General features: G+C 40.4%; 1 protein-coding gene and 1 long non-coding RNA gene across 5 annotated transcripts in view; one reads left to right on the top strand and one right to left on the bottom strand.

Moving 5' to 3' along the window:
- GKAP1 (G kinase anchoring protein 1) overlaps positions 1 to 337 on the bottom strand; it is an 81,427-nt gene extending 81,090 nt beyond the window's left edge. For 2 of the 4 annotated variants that reach the window (XM_027094206.1, XM_027094209.1), the window contains exon 1: positions 26 to 337. The gene's annotated coding sequence lies outside the window, so the exon portion shown is untranslated. The remainder of the gene's footprint in view (positions 1 to 25) is intronic. The other 2 variants (XM_027094207.1, XM_027094208.1) reach the window with 2 other exon arrangements.
- A 26-nt stretch (positions 338 to 363) lies between these two features.
- LOC113613482 (uncharacterized) lies at positions 364 to 15,002 on the top strand. Its single transcript, XR_003430273.1, has 3 exons — positions 364 to 824; positions 2,868 to 2,988; positions 14,679 to 15,002. It is a non-coding gene; the product is annotated as an uncharacterized LOC113613482 (long non-coding RNA).

Below are 15,002 nucleotides of genomic sequence, written 5' to 3'. Positions count from 1 at the left end.
GGCGGCCCGCCCTCCGCGTACTCACCGGGCCTCCCCGGCCGCCGGCACGGCCCTCCTCTCCCTCCTCCCCCCGCCGCCGCCGCTCCGCGGCTCCTGGGGCGGCCGCACTGGGCGTTGGGACTGCGCTGGGTCAAGTGTCGGGGGGCAGGGGCGGGCTCGCTCCGGGCGGGGGTCGCACGGCGGACCCGCGAGCGGGCGCGGAGCACTAACGGGCCCCGGGGCGGCGGGCCGGGCGGACCGCGGCGGGGAGCGCGGCTGCGGGCTGCGGTGAGGGGCGGGGAAAACGCGGCCGCGAGCTGAGGGCGGGAGGGAAGTCCCGGCGGAGGGGGCGGCTTGAGAGCCGCGGGGCGGAGCGGGGGAGGGGCCTGACGCGCCCGCCGCCGCGCGCGGGGGTTTGTTTATTTTCTAGGTTGGTTGCTGCGCTGTCGCGTGGGTAGGGGTTCGCGGGTGACGTGAGCGCCCGGAGTTGGGGGAAAGGACCAGACCCACCTGCTGGAGAAGGGGAGCTACGGGGGCCGGGCAGGGTCCAAACGTCTCACGTAGGCGGCGGCGCCGCGGTCTTCGGGGTTACCGGGAAGAGAAGGGCTTACCCGGGGTAGGTGGAAGGACGGAGGCCTCCCGAGAGAATAGGACTCCAGGCTATTTCTCCGCAGTTCGGCGGCTTCACCTGAATCGCGGAGAGCAGTTAGAGAGCCCTGCAGTAGAAAAGGGCCAGTGGAACGTGGGGGCCCGAATTCCCAGCCCCTCCGGGCTCGACCTCCAGTTAGTGAAGTAGGGTTGGTCCTGCAAACAAGATTTGAATAGAAAGACTGCATCATTTCTCTGTAAGGAAAATAATGACCATTGCTCAGTTCTCTGTAGAGTTACAGCACTTTCACGTTACCTCCCTTCGTGCTACATCAGGTAGTAGGATTCTCATTTTGCAAGCCAAGTTAAGTGACTTACCCAAAGCCTCACATCTAATAAACGGCACAGCCGGAACACAGCTGTCCTGACTTCAAATTCTGTGCTGCTTACCGTTGTGTCACATTATCTTCCTAAATCACTTTGTTTCAACTAATAGTAGACGCCCCCATAGGTAAGACGCTGCAGGGTTACAGAGGGGAGTTAAAGCTGTTATCCTTGCCTTCAAAATAAGAAATAATACAAGGATAAAACAGTTAAAAGACAAACCATGACAGATGCCATGTGAAAAATACAGAGTACTGCAGAATATCAGAGAACTGCTCACACCTGTCTGGGGAATCAGGAAAGAAAGGCAGTAAGGAGGAGAAGGCATTTGGGATTGACCTTGAAGGAGATGGGGATGGTTTTACAGCAAGAAGAGACAGCATGAGAACATATATGAAAGTGAATCAATGGAAGTTGTGTTCAGGAAAAGCAAATGGTAAGGCTCTAGGGCATGTTGAGAAGTGGCAGACACAGAGGAGAATGGGGCCTGGGATGCCAAGTGGAAGAATTTGTATTCAAATCATTACTTAGTTTTTGTGGTTTAAAAGTTTGGGGGTTTAAAAACCTTGCTTTTCTTTGATCTCTCTGTGAATGGATACAGAAATAAGAGGTGGGAAAATGGTCAGATAGACTTGCCATAGGCCAGGTAAAAGGTAATGATAAATCTGAACTAAAGGTAAGGCAGGAGGAATTTAAAAGAGCTTGGCTAAAAGATGATGTGGAAGCAGAATCTACAGAATTTGGCATTTGATTAATTGGTTTTCCAGTAAGAGGGGATTGCTTGAGAACATACATGAAGGAGGAAGAGAAAAATTAAAGGTAATGGAGGTTTTGAGTTTGGAGATAATTATAGAAGATAGAAAAAAGACAATTAGAGATAGGAATAGGAACTTCTTGAGAGATCAATTTAGACTTGGACATTTTAAGGGTTTGAAAGATTGTTGAGACAGCCAGATAGAGGTGGACACTGAGAAGTTAGATGTAAAGGTTTTGAAGTAAGGATAAGAGGGTTGAACTAGAAAATAGATTGGGAAGTTATCAGCCTAGCAGTGATACCACTGTGAGAGAAAAAAAGAAAACAAAGGGCAGAATCTTGGAGAACATCTTCTTTAGAACCTTGCTACTCAAAGCATGGTCAGTGGCCCAGCCACACTGGCCCAGCATCACCAGGGGGTTTGTTGGAAAGGTGGAATCTCAGCCCTCCCCACCCCAGACCTGCTGAATCAGGTCTTCAGTTTAACAAGAACCCCAAGTGATTTGTATCACATTAAAGTTTAAGAAGCTCAGACCTAGATGAGAAAAGCCAACAAATAAAGAAGGGATCTAACCTAGATAGAGAAGCCAGCAAAGAAAGAGAGGAGGAAGTGGGAGGAGAACCAGAGAAACACAGAATCACCAAAGCAAGATACATTGGAGTTTCACAAAGACAGGGGCAGGAAGGAGAGTTGATCACAATATCCAAAACCACAGAGGTCAAAAAGTGCAAGGAAAGAAGGTATGTTTGAACTTTGTGATTAAGTGGTGTGGTCATTATGACCATGTTGTTCTAACTGAAAGCTTGGAAACTGCCCCTTTGTGATTGGGGACAGCCTAGAAATATAATCCCTCCAGTCCCCACATATATGGGACATATTAAAGTAGGCTTGTGGATTTCATAGTGGGACAAAGTAGAAGTTCTTTTCTAGTTGCTTCTATCTTCTCAGTGAAATAAGAAACAAGATCATTTTGGGAGACTGCTAATTGTCCATCACAATGTATTCTCTCTTTCTTCCTGACTACAGAGACTATTTTTCTCAGCCTTTCTTTCAGTTGGGTATGGTCAAATGTGAAGTTATTGCTACTGGAATGTGAGCAGAGATGATGTCGGCCACTGCCAGGCTAGTGTGCCTCCTTCATGCATTTTTCCTTCCTGCCAGCTGGATTATGCAGATGACTACAAGTCCCTGGAGTTGGCAGAACCACAGAAAGAACGTGCAGGGATGAAGGAGAGCTGCCCATTGACCTGGAACACCCACTCTGGATTATTTTGTGAGCAAGGTATAAATTTCTATTGAGTGGGAGCCATAACATTTTTGTTTGTTATAACAGTTTAGCCTACTGTGGCTCATGTAGTTATTAACTGAAAGTAATGAGGGGGGAGTTAGCAGGGGAGGGAGAGAAGAAGAGAGATGAAATACTAGTCTGTCAGTGTGGGAGAGGGAATTGATGAGGGAAACATGGTAAGGTTTCCAGGCACTAATAACGCCCACCTGAGTGAGTGGCCATGAATTTATAGTGAGACCAGTCATTATGATTGTGCATTTTTCTCCAGACAGATTTAGTTGCTCATGCGATGTGCAAGCACTGAGTAGGCAGTTTTGGATTACCCAGGACTGAGATTTGGCTGGGCAAGTAGGATGGGGAGAGATTGGCAAAGGGTAGTTGAGGGTAGATGCAAAGGAGGCATTATAATTTCAGATGTGGTAAGAAATAAGGCTTTGAGAGGGGTGGGGAACTGTGAAAAGATGGGAGGGTGAATGGAATGGTGTTTCTGATCAGGTTGAAGAATTGCTGGAGTTTAGGTACCATAGAGAATGACCTGAAAAGAGAAGAGAGGGGTTGGAGAGTAGTAGGCTTGAAATTAAAATTAGAAGTAATGTCAGTAATGTCAAGGTGTAGGGAATGACCATAAGAGTGGGTAGATGCGATAGCAGAGGGAAAGATCATTCCAAGAGAGATGGTCAAGGAACTGAGAGGCAGTAAGAATTTGAAAGATATCTATGTCTATATCTATATCTATATCTTGCAAAGAATTATCTGCAGATGTGACAGTGGTGTTGGAGTAGTGAGTAGCTTTGAAGAGAGTGATAATGAGCCTGGTCCTAAAATCTTCAAAGAATGAGGGGCTGAATGCTCTGAATTAAGGTGTTCAAGGCCATCAGTGATTTAAGATGTTAAACTCTTGCATGTTTCAGGCACTTTAAAGTTTTGTTGCTAATGTGAGATTTCTAATTGCTTCTCTTTGACCTCTCAGATTACAGATGGTGACTGCTTTCTTTAAGAGGAAATGCCCATCTGTCTGTATTATAAAACAAACACATGCTAGGGTTCCCAGTTTAAATGACTATGCTTTAAAATTGGTCATAAACTACTCCTTCTACCTCCAACATGTATCTTCAAATAGACACATCAAAAGTGATGCTAGCCTTGCCACATCAAATAACGTGCTGTAAATGTTAAAATTCTATGTGAAAAACCTCAGCTATAGCTTAAGCTAACAATAAATAGGGATTGATTAGAGGCCTGACAAGTTGAAAATAACAAGATTACCTGTAGTTTAAAACACGAAGTACCCCATTATATAGCATAGGTGGTCTGGAGTCAGACTGCTAGGTGTTGAATCACAGCATCCATCTCATGGGATTATTGTGAGGATAAAATATTAATATATATAATACATATAAGCATTTAAAAGACTTTTTAGCACATATAAGCACTCAATAAAATTTAGGTATATTATTGTACTAATCTATATCTAATTCTTATAGAATTGCCTATAACTATAGTTGGACTTTTCCCACTTAGAAAACATGTTCGTTACATCTATTCGTGTTCATGGTAAGGAGACTTCTGGTTAAACACGGTGCATTGATCACATGTTTTTCCCTACTCACTCCAGATACCTCATTAAAATGAGAGTGAAGGGATAAAAAAGGTATAAACCCATAAAGACAATGCAAACAGGAAAAAAGATCCCTGCTGATGAAGGATGTCAACAAACTTAGGAACATGGAAGGAGATGGATGAGTGACAACTAACTTACCCAAACTAAAAAATTTAATATCTAAGCTTCTGGGAGGAGGTTGACCCAGCCAGAGTGAACCTTTTCACATCCCAGACCCTCGAAAGGGTCTGAAGCTAGAGCTGCCGCACCTCTGAAAGCAGAAGTAGAGTGGGACTGAGAATGAGAATTTATTATGAAGACTTTATGATGAACAGTGGGATCCTTCCTTCCCCCAGTCCCTAACCCATTCCCTCCTGCCTTAACTCAGCAGACAGGAAGTTTACTTTCTGGACAGTTTGACGCAGAGCTCCTCTGGACCCCAGGCAGAGCTAAGGACAGGGATGACTCACTCCATAGAAAAGCAGAATTAAATGAAATTATGCATGTTGAGTTATGAGACATATCCCCCCCACCCCAGCTTCATTCCCGAATTCAGATTCTAGAATGCTGGGATCATGTCAGGGAACTAGAAGCTTCCTCTGGGTGGAAAACCAGCTGGTCCAAGAGTAAAGGCCTACAAATATTGACAATTGGGGGTTCTGTAATGGAGAATGTGGCTTGTCACCTATCTCTTTACAATGAAGACCAACAATAGACAAGTCCTGTTCCTACCAACAGAAGCTCTCATCCACTGTTAGTCAATAGTGAATAGTCCAGGATCTCCAGATATTTGAAGAAACCTCCTTACATGAAAGAGCCTGAAATGAACAAACAGGGTAAAGAAAGAAAAAAAGAAAAAGTCAGAGAGAGAGGGAGGGAAAGAAGGAAGGAAGGAAAGAAAGAAGAAGAAGAAGAGAAAAAGAAAAGAGGGGCTTCCCTGGTGGCGCAGTGGTTGAGAGTCCGCCTGCCGATGCAGGGGACACGGGTTCGTGCCCTGGTCTGGGAAGATCCCACATGCCGCGGAGCGGCTAGGCCCGTGAGCCATGGCCGCTGAGCCTGCGCGTCCGGAGCCTGTGCTCCACAACGGGAGAGGCCACAACAGTGAGAGGCCCGCGTACGGCGAAAAAAAAAAGAAGAAAAGAAACAGAGACAATGGAGGGAGCAGAAAAAGATGTCAAAGTAAAAAATTTTAACTCACATATGCTCAGGAATCTACTAGAGGGAGATGCCTCATCAAAATAAGGGTGTAAACCAAGAAACAGAAACACATAGGACCTACCTGGTAAACAGGAGCTCCAACAAAAGAGAAAATAGGGAGAATTCCTGAGATAAAGGTGAAGGGAAGTTCCAGGATGACAACTGTGTAGCAGGCCTGGAGAGCAGTCTACTCTGACACAGGAGGATGGAGGGCTCCAGAAGGGATGTCTCCAAGGAAAAAACAAAACAACAACTATAAAAGCCACAGAATTGATCGATTACCTACTGTGTTTGAACCTTATGAGAGAAATTTCACAGCTCTGGTGGAACATAAAGAGATGAAATGGTGATAGGATATAGAGAAAACTAAGCAACCCAAGGAAGAAGGGGCTATAAATTCCAGGGAAAACAAAATAACTGTGGTGGACTATATGATTGTTTAGTACTTGATGTTACCTTCCTGGAGGAGAATTATACTTCCCTGCCCCATTGATGTCAGACCCGGCAGGGTGAATTACGGTGGCCAGGGAAATAGAGGCACAGGCAGAAGCTTTAGAGCCATGTCTCTGAGCCTGCCACAAGGTGGGCACTTGTTAGAGGCTGCCTCTGGCCATCTGAGTCCTGAATGCAGACACGGTAGAGCGAACTGCAGCTGGCCTGCCGCCAACATGCTGTGTAAATGAGAAATAACCCTTTATTGTTGTAGGCCACTGAGGTTTTTGTGGTAATTTGTTAATGCAGCATAATTAACCTCTCCTGACTGATATAACATGGGATGCTGTGGACAATATATAAAATAGAGATTAAAATATATAAACACTGAACAATGGGATATAAGCATATTGGGAAATTAGTAAATGGCATAAAATGGCTAAAACGGAATAACTAAGCCATGGCAATAGAAATGTGCTCTTTAGGGCTTCCCTGGTGGCACAGTAGTTGAGAATCTGCCTGCTAATGCAGGGGACACGGGTTCGAGCCCTGGTCTGGGAAGACCCCATATGCCGCGGAGCAACTAGGCCCGTGAGCCACAATTACTGAGCCTGCGCGTCTGGAGCCTGTGCTCCGCAACAAGAGAGACCGCGATAGTGAAGAGGCCCACGCACCGCAATGAAGAGTGGGCCCCCCCCTTGCCACAACTAGAGAAAGCCCTCGCACAGAAACAAAGACCCAATACAGCCAAAAATAAATATAAATAAATAAATAAAAGATTACTGTTAATTAAAAAAAAAAGAAAAAAGAAATGTGCTTTTTAGAAACGTGGAGTTAAATAGTAGAACAGCAGTTTTCCTCTGAGAAGCAGGCATCAGAGTGACGACCAATGGAGCAGGGCCTTCTGTTTATTGTTACGAGCCTTGTAATTATTTGACTCAAACCATATATGCTGTCACTTTGAAAAAAATGACAAGAAGAAATGTAAGAAAAAATTTTTTTCTTACACTTAAGAAAAAATTAATGCCAAGTGAGAAGAGGGAAATGTTGTAGTATTATTGTTTTCTTGTTTTTTGTGTGTTTTTTATAAATTTATTTTATTTATTTATTTATTTATTTGGCTGCGTTGGGTCTTCGTTTCTGTGCGAGGGCTTTCTCTAGTTGCAGCGAGCGGGGGCCACTCTTCATTGCGGTGCGCAGGCCTCTTACTGTTGCGGCCTCTCCTGTTGCAGAGCACAGGCTCCAGACGCGCAGGCTCAGTAGTTGTGGCTCTCGGGCCCCAGTTGCTCCGCGGCATGTGGGATCTTCTCAGACCAGGGCTCAAACCCGTGTCCCCTGCACTGGCAGGCAGATTCTCAACCACTGCGCCACCAGGGAAGCCCAGTATTATTGTTCTTAATTCAGTCAATTTAATAGATTGATCATTAATCATCCCACAGTAATATTAAGATTGTAAGTAAAACTATTCCTGATTAATAATTAATTTTAAAATATCTTTTTCAAGAGAATTGGATGAATCAAATAAGCTAAACTTTTTCATTCTACCTTCACACTGTCCACTACAAAATAGAAATGTCAATATGGCTTTGCTAGTATTTTGACTCAGCTACCTCCTTCCCTTGCCCTTACTATGGTGTTATTTATAGTGTACTATTTATATGAAGTCAAACATCACTAACTTGAATTTGAAAAATGACCTACGTGAATATGGAATTGTTTTATGAAAGGCTATTTTGTACTTTCAAAAATAATTAATTTTTAAAATACCCTCTCACACTAGACCCCCCCAAAAAAAAAAAGGATTTTCCTCAGGAGCCTTGCAGTGATTAAAATCGATGTTATGCATAGATATAGACACAGATATCACGTATAAATTATTTGTAAATAATTAGTTCTACTTAATGGGTTTTAAATTCTCTTCTGGTATTTTGTACATCATTTGTACTATGTCTAAAGAGAAAGGATTTCGGGCAGCAAAAGTAAACCAGTCCAATTGCTGTGTAAATTGTACAGAATAAATGCAGCAGGCTTTCCATAGCCTTTCGATTCTTTAGTGTGGTCCTTTTGTGATCTAAGCTACCTTCCTATCCTCAACTTCAGCCATCCCTTACACCCAGCACTAATTCAGTCACTCAGCAGATCCTTATTTGGAGTCCCCAATGTACTAGGACCATTACTAAACTGCTTGCTGTTCCCTGAGTATATGGTGTTGTCTCCCCTTTCTTAGCCTTTGCAATGGGGTTTCCTGATCTAAAATGCTATTCCTCTTATTCTTATACCTTCTAAAACCCAACTTATCCATTAAGACACAAGGGGCACCTTCCCTTACCCTTGAACGTTAAAAGCCCTTCCTCCATACTCCCATAGTGCCCTCTATATTTTTACCAGAGCCATTATATTCTCCTTTATATTGTGAGTCCCATTAAAACAGAAACCTGGCCTTTTACTCACTTGTATGTCACTAGAGTGCCAGGCTCCTTGTATGCGTTCAAATGGTCAAAATGTTACTGTCTGTCTTTATTCAACAGACTGTGTGCTTCTTGGTGGATGGGTCTGTGATTTATTAAACTATGTTTTTTTTTTAGCATAACACCTAGCACATAGAAATTGGTTGAATAAATTAGCTTTCTCTGCATCACCATTAATCTTTAAAATATATAGCATTGAGGAATATGCAGAAAGTATTCTCATGATACAGAGAGACAGGGTGCTGAGGATTGTTCCATTTGTGTTTTACTTAAATAGGAAAAATACATGTGAAAGACCTGAGACTATAGACTACAAAGGCCAAATTACCTAGTGGTGCTCTATGCTCTTACCATCCTTCACCTAGCAATAAGAAAAACAGAAATAATTCTTGAAGGAATAATCTTAAAATAATCAGCTAAAAAGTTATGATCATCATCAACAAAAAAAAGTTGGATTTCTGGGAATTCTTTAGCAGTCCAGTGGTTAGAACTCCGAGCTCCCACTGCAGGGGGGCACAGGTTCAATCTCTGGTTAGGGAACTAAGATCCTGCAAGCCATGCAGCGCGGCCAATTTAAAAAAAAAAAAAAAAAGGTGGATTTCTGCTCGTTCAGTCAGTTTGTATGGGTAAACATTACCTAAGTTCCTTGATTCATGGTGTGGTGTGTTTCTAACCCAAATTTACTATTCATCACAAATTGTGATCAATATACAAAAATTAGTTGTATTTCTATACACTAGCAATGAACAATCTGAAAATGAAATTAATAGAACAAGTCCATTTACAATAGCATCAAAAGAAAAGAAATATTCAGGAATAAATTTAGCCAAAGAAGCATAAGACTTGTACACTGAAAACTACAAAAGATGGTTAAAAGAAATTAAAGATATAAATAAATAAAAGACAGCCCATGTTTATGGACTGGAAAACTTAATATTATTAAGATGGCAATACTCCCCAAATATAGATATATATTCAATGTAATTCCTATCAAAATTCCAACAGACTTTTTTGCAGAAATGGGTAAGCTGTTCCTAACATTCATAATCAAACTCAAGGGACCCCAAATAGCCAAAACAATATTGAAAAAAGATAAAGCTGGTAAACTGACACTTCCCAACTTGAAAATTTACTACATAGCTACAGTAATCAACTGTGGCACTAGCATAAGATATAAGCCAATGGAATAGAATCAAGAGTCCATAAACAAACTCAAACATCTATGGTCAATTAGCTTTCAACAAGGGTGCCAAGACACCTCAGTAAGGAAAAGATAGTTTTTTTCAGTAAATGGTGCTGAGACAACTTGATATACACACGCAAAAGAATGAAGTTGAACCTCTACCTCACACCGCATACAAAAATTAATTCAAAATGGACCCTAGACATAAATGAAAGAACTAAAATAATAAAACTCTTTTTATTTATTTATTTAATTTTGGCTGCTTTGGTCTTTGTTGCTATGCGCAGGCTTTCTCTAGTTGCGGCAAGTGGGGCCTACTCTTCGTTGTGGTGCGCGGGCTTCTCATTGTGGTGGCTTCTCTTGTTGTGGAGCATGGGCTCTAGGCACATGGGCTTCAGTAGTTGCAGCATGCAGGCCCAGTAGTGTGGCTCACAGGCTCTAGAGTGCAGGCTCAGTAGTTCTGGCGCATGGGCTTAGTTGCTCCGCTGCATGTAGGATCTTCCCGGACCAGGGCTCGAACCCATGTTCCCTGCATTGGCAGGTGGATTCTTAACCACTGTGCCACCAGGGAAGTCCCAACAATAAAACTCTTAGAAGGAAAGACAGGTGTAAATCTGTATGATATTGGAGTAGGCAATGGTTTCTTAGATATGACAACTAAAGCAAAAACAACCAAAAGAAAAAAAGATAAACTGGATTTCATCAAAAGCAAAAACTTCTACAATGCAAAGGACACCATCAAAAAAGTAAAAAGACAACACAGAATGGGAGAAAATATTTGCAAATCATATCTGATAAGGGACTTGTATCTAGCAAATATAAAGAACTCTTACAATTCAACATTGAAAACACAAATAGCTCAATTTTAAAGGGGCAAAGGATTTGAACAGACATTTCTCCAGAGAAGATAAACAAGTGGCCAATAAACACATGAAAAAAATATTCAGTATCATTGGTCATTAGGAAAATGTAACTCAAAACACAGTGAGATACCACTTCACATCGACTAGGATGGGTATAATAAAAAAGACAATAACAAGCGTTGGCAAGGATGTAAAGTAATTGGAACCCTCATACACTGCTGTTGGGAATGTAAAATGGTGCAGCTGCTATGGAAAACAGTTCAGCAATCTCTCCAAAAGTTAAACGTAGATTTACCATATGAATCAGAAATTCCACTCTTAGGCGTATACCCAAGAGAACTGAAAACATATTCACACAAAAGCTTGTACACAGATGTTTATAGCATTCTATAGCATGGTTATTCATAAGAGCCAAATTATAGAAATAATCCAAATGTCCATCAACTCATGAAAGGATAAACAAAATGTGGTATATCCACATAATGGATTATTATTCAGTCATACAAAGGAATGAAATACTCTTACAGGCTACATGAATGAATCTTGGAAACATTATCCTAAGGAAAAAAGCCATACACTAAAGGATGTATGAAATGTCAAAAACAGGCAATTCCACAGAGACAGAGAGATTAGTGGTTGCCAGGGGATGGGAGAAAATGAAAATTGGGACTGATTACTAATTAAAACAGAGGTTTTTTTGGCATGATGAAAATGTTCTGGAATTAGTAAGATTGCACAACACAGTGAATATACTAAAAACTACTGAACTGTGCACTTTAAGATAGTAAATTTTTTGTTATGTGAATTATATTTCAAAAAATTTTTAAGTGGAATGTGATCCTAAACTTAAAATAAGTTCTAAGCAACTGTATAGATCAAAACAGTAGATCTAGAGCAGTTTCCAATGGCTCAGCAAAATTAGTCAGTGCTCTTCCGCTCCCATAAAAACTGGCTGGATGGGATTTCTGTGTTCAGATGCAATTTATGATAATTGCCCCTTTTGAGCATGCATGCACTGGGTCAATTGAAAAGCAATTTTTAAGTTGGTGAGCTTACATCTGTTTTTTACAGCTTTGTGTGTTTGCCTAACTCAGAAACCATTTCTAACTAAAAAAAAGCATCCTTGATTCTCTATTCCCTTACCCTGCTTTATTTTCTCCATAGTACTCATCACTGCGATCAATGTAAGTTCCTTGAGTGATAGGGCTTTTAGTTCTCAGCTCTAGCCTCAATGATAAAAGGTTAATAGAAAACATACAGCAGAAAAATGCCTACAAATATCTAAAGAAAATTTCCATCAGTTGTCTATAGATGCCATTTTTGTGATATCTTCAGAATACAGGTAACTTTAATTATCAGCTCACCCTTTGAAAGAGGTACAGATTTTTCCCCGTACAAGAACTAAACCCCGGGGTACTGGCCTGGTTCTGAAGGGTGTTTTGGTTTGCTGTAGCCTGGCCAATTAAACTCACATAATCAGGTCCTTACATCTAGTTTCCCTTCTCAGTGATTAGTGAGAAAGTGAACTTTGTAATAAACCTTATAAGAGGACCAATGAAAGTAACTCTCCCAGGAAAAGTGTATGTTAGTATTCTTCCTCTCTATTTGTTCACAATCCACTAGAATACTTCTGATTATAGGTTCCATTACACTTAAAGTCTTGGCCTTCTCTTTGATTACTTGGCTGCACAGGTCATGGGTGCTTTGATCTAAATAGAGACAAAGTATTCCTTAACATTGGCAGATACTTGTGAACTAAGGGAAATGAGCTTCCCTCAGAATACTTACAAAGGAGACTGCCATGGTAATGTTAGATTTAATTCTAATATACTTCTTGTATATAGTAGCTAAGAGTATGAAAGGCCAAAGACTGACTTTGCTGTTAATTTGATCACATACCTATACATGTACCAAAAAATTAACTTTTACAGTTTCCCTAAGGGAAAAATTGAGCTTAAAATATTTACCAAATAGAAACTAGACTTTTCAGTTTTAAGGAAAGTTATTTTCTTTCTTTTTTTTTTCTTTTTAATTTTTGGCTGTGTTGGGTTTTTGTTGCTGCACTCAGGCTTTCTCTAGTTGTGGCGAGCGGGGGCCACTCTTCATTGCGGTGCGCAGGCTTCTCATTGCGGTGGCTTCTCTTGTTGCGGAGCACGGGCTCTAGGCGTGCCAGCTTCAGTAGTTGCGGTGCGTGGGCTCAGCAGTTGTGCCGCACGGGATCAGTAGTTGTGGCGCACGGGCTCAGTCTCTCTGTGGCATGTGGGATTTTTCCGGACCAGGGCTTGAACCCGTGTCCCCTGCATTGGCAGGCAGATTCTTAACCACTCCACCACCAGGGAAGTCCCAGAAAAGTTATTTTCTAGCCAGAATTCATCAATAACAAAAAAATGTAATTGTTACTAAAGAAATAAGTAATAAATGGCCAAAAACTGGTGGTTAAAAACCCAGTAAAAACATATTTTTTTGTTTGTAAATCAAAGAAATAGTAATGAAGCACTTCTGAGGCCTATAAAAATAGACTCAGCCAAGTCTTTAAAATATTTTCTTGTGAGAATTGAATTCACATGAAACTTCCCAGAGACTAGTTATTTCTACTGTTGCTAACATATATAATTAAAACTCTGAGAATTTGTTTTAAAATGTTTTTTGATATATATAAAATAAGCAACCACATTTGTGCTAAAAAGTTATCACATTTTGACAACCAACTCCATGGAAAACCTACTTGTAATTCTATCATAAACATGTATGATCCTTTAGTTTTCAAAGTGCTTTTATATATTTATTTGATAAAGCAACAAACTATTTACATGTAGTAAAAACAGTAGTTTTACTACCAAATAATTTATTAAATAATTAGAGTTGCATTTGAAAAATAAGGTTTTGATTTTAAATACAAGGGAGTGATTCATACATTGCTTTCTTTTAAAAGAAATGGCTGTTTGGTGTTTTAGAAAATATAATTATTTAAGGTACTCCATTAATAAGATTATAACCTGGGTCATTCTGATCATGTTCTGGTTGTCTTACAGCCAGTGACACCTAGGGAAAATGTCCAGTGAAACAGACAGGCTTACTTCCAGGCTTTGAATGGAACAATTTAAATGCTGCCCAACCCCCAGGTGATGGGTATGAATTTCAAAAGAAGACTGGCACCTCAGTATACAAATACCTTGCCCTTTTCCCGATCTAGAAAAAAATAATCACGCTAGAAAGTGACAACAAAACTTTGATAATACTTATAAATTATCAAAATTATAAATTCAGATTCACTCCTTACTCCTTTTCATGGTGGACAATGAAATACCACTGAAGGCCACAAACAAAAATGAATAACATCAGTTCAGCCTCTCAAGGCAGTCTAAGAGCTGCTGGTTTGTAATTATGAATGGAAGTCTTTTAGCCAAAGATTTTTCAGGAGAAAAATTCAGGGATATTTTAGCAGAGAGAAAAATTAAGCAAAATGGTTAAGTATTGTTTTATAAAGATAAATCCTGTCAATTCTGCCTACAGTGTTTGTTTTTGCATATTCTTGATGGTTCTTCAACGGTAAAATCACTTAAGTCCTTCACTTAAATTCTTCAGTTTATGTTACAACTGATGAAATTTATCTAAAACTAATGTTTCTTGTAATTCTCTACTGAATGGCTCCACAATTTCCATTCAAATTCTGTCTAGGGTGGCTTTTTTTCATACAATCCTGAATTAATAGTAATCATAGGAAGAGAGATCAGTATTAAAAACTGGGATGTATATTTTCAAATGGCAAATTCAATACTAACTAGGAGTATTCTTTAGGGTATAGAGATAGCCAAAGAGTGAAGTTAAATTTATGTTGCTTCAAGAGAAATAAAATATATTCTCTTAAAACATTTTTGAAAATTCCTTGCTGGCCTATGGAATGCTTTAAAATAAACCTCTTTTTCTTCTCTTTTTATCAGAGCTATTTGAATCCTGGAACACTGTGAGGAGTGAGGGGAGCTATAATCTGCCTATAATTTGTTGTTACTTGGGGCAGGGTTCAAGAAGTGGTTCTTTTAAGAGACCCCTCAGATCAAATAAATTCTAACAATATTTACCACTTTGGACTTGAAAAATCATACCTTGCTTTGTATATACTGTAATAAGCTTGAAAACACAATAATACAGTATGTAAATATTGTTTCAAAATGCATTTCTTTTGTTCTACTTTAATTACATAAGTATTTACTAATAAATGGAGTTTTAAATTTCCAAAAATCCTAAGTATACAAGTTTTTAGATGT

Source organism: Aethalodelphis obliquidens, unplaced genomic scaffold (genome assembly GCF_003676395.1).
Source record: "Aethalodelphis obliquidens isolate GAN/ISIS:26980383/991018 unplaced genomic scaffold, ASM367639v1 scaffold88, whole genome shotgun sequence".
Classification (NCBI taxonomy): Eukaryota; Metazoa; Chordata; class Mammalia; order Artiodactyla; family Delphinidae; genus Aethalodelphis; species Aethalodelphis obliquidens.
Note: the sequence above shows the minus strand (reverse complement) of the source record. Positions and strands in the feature narration are given on the sequence as shown.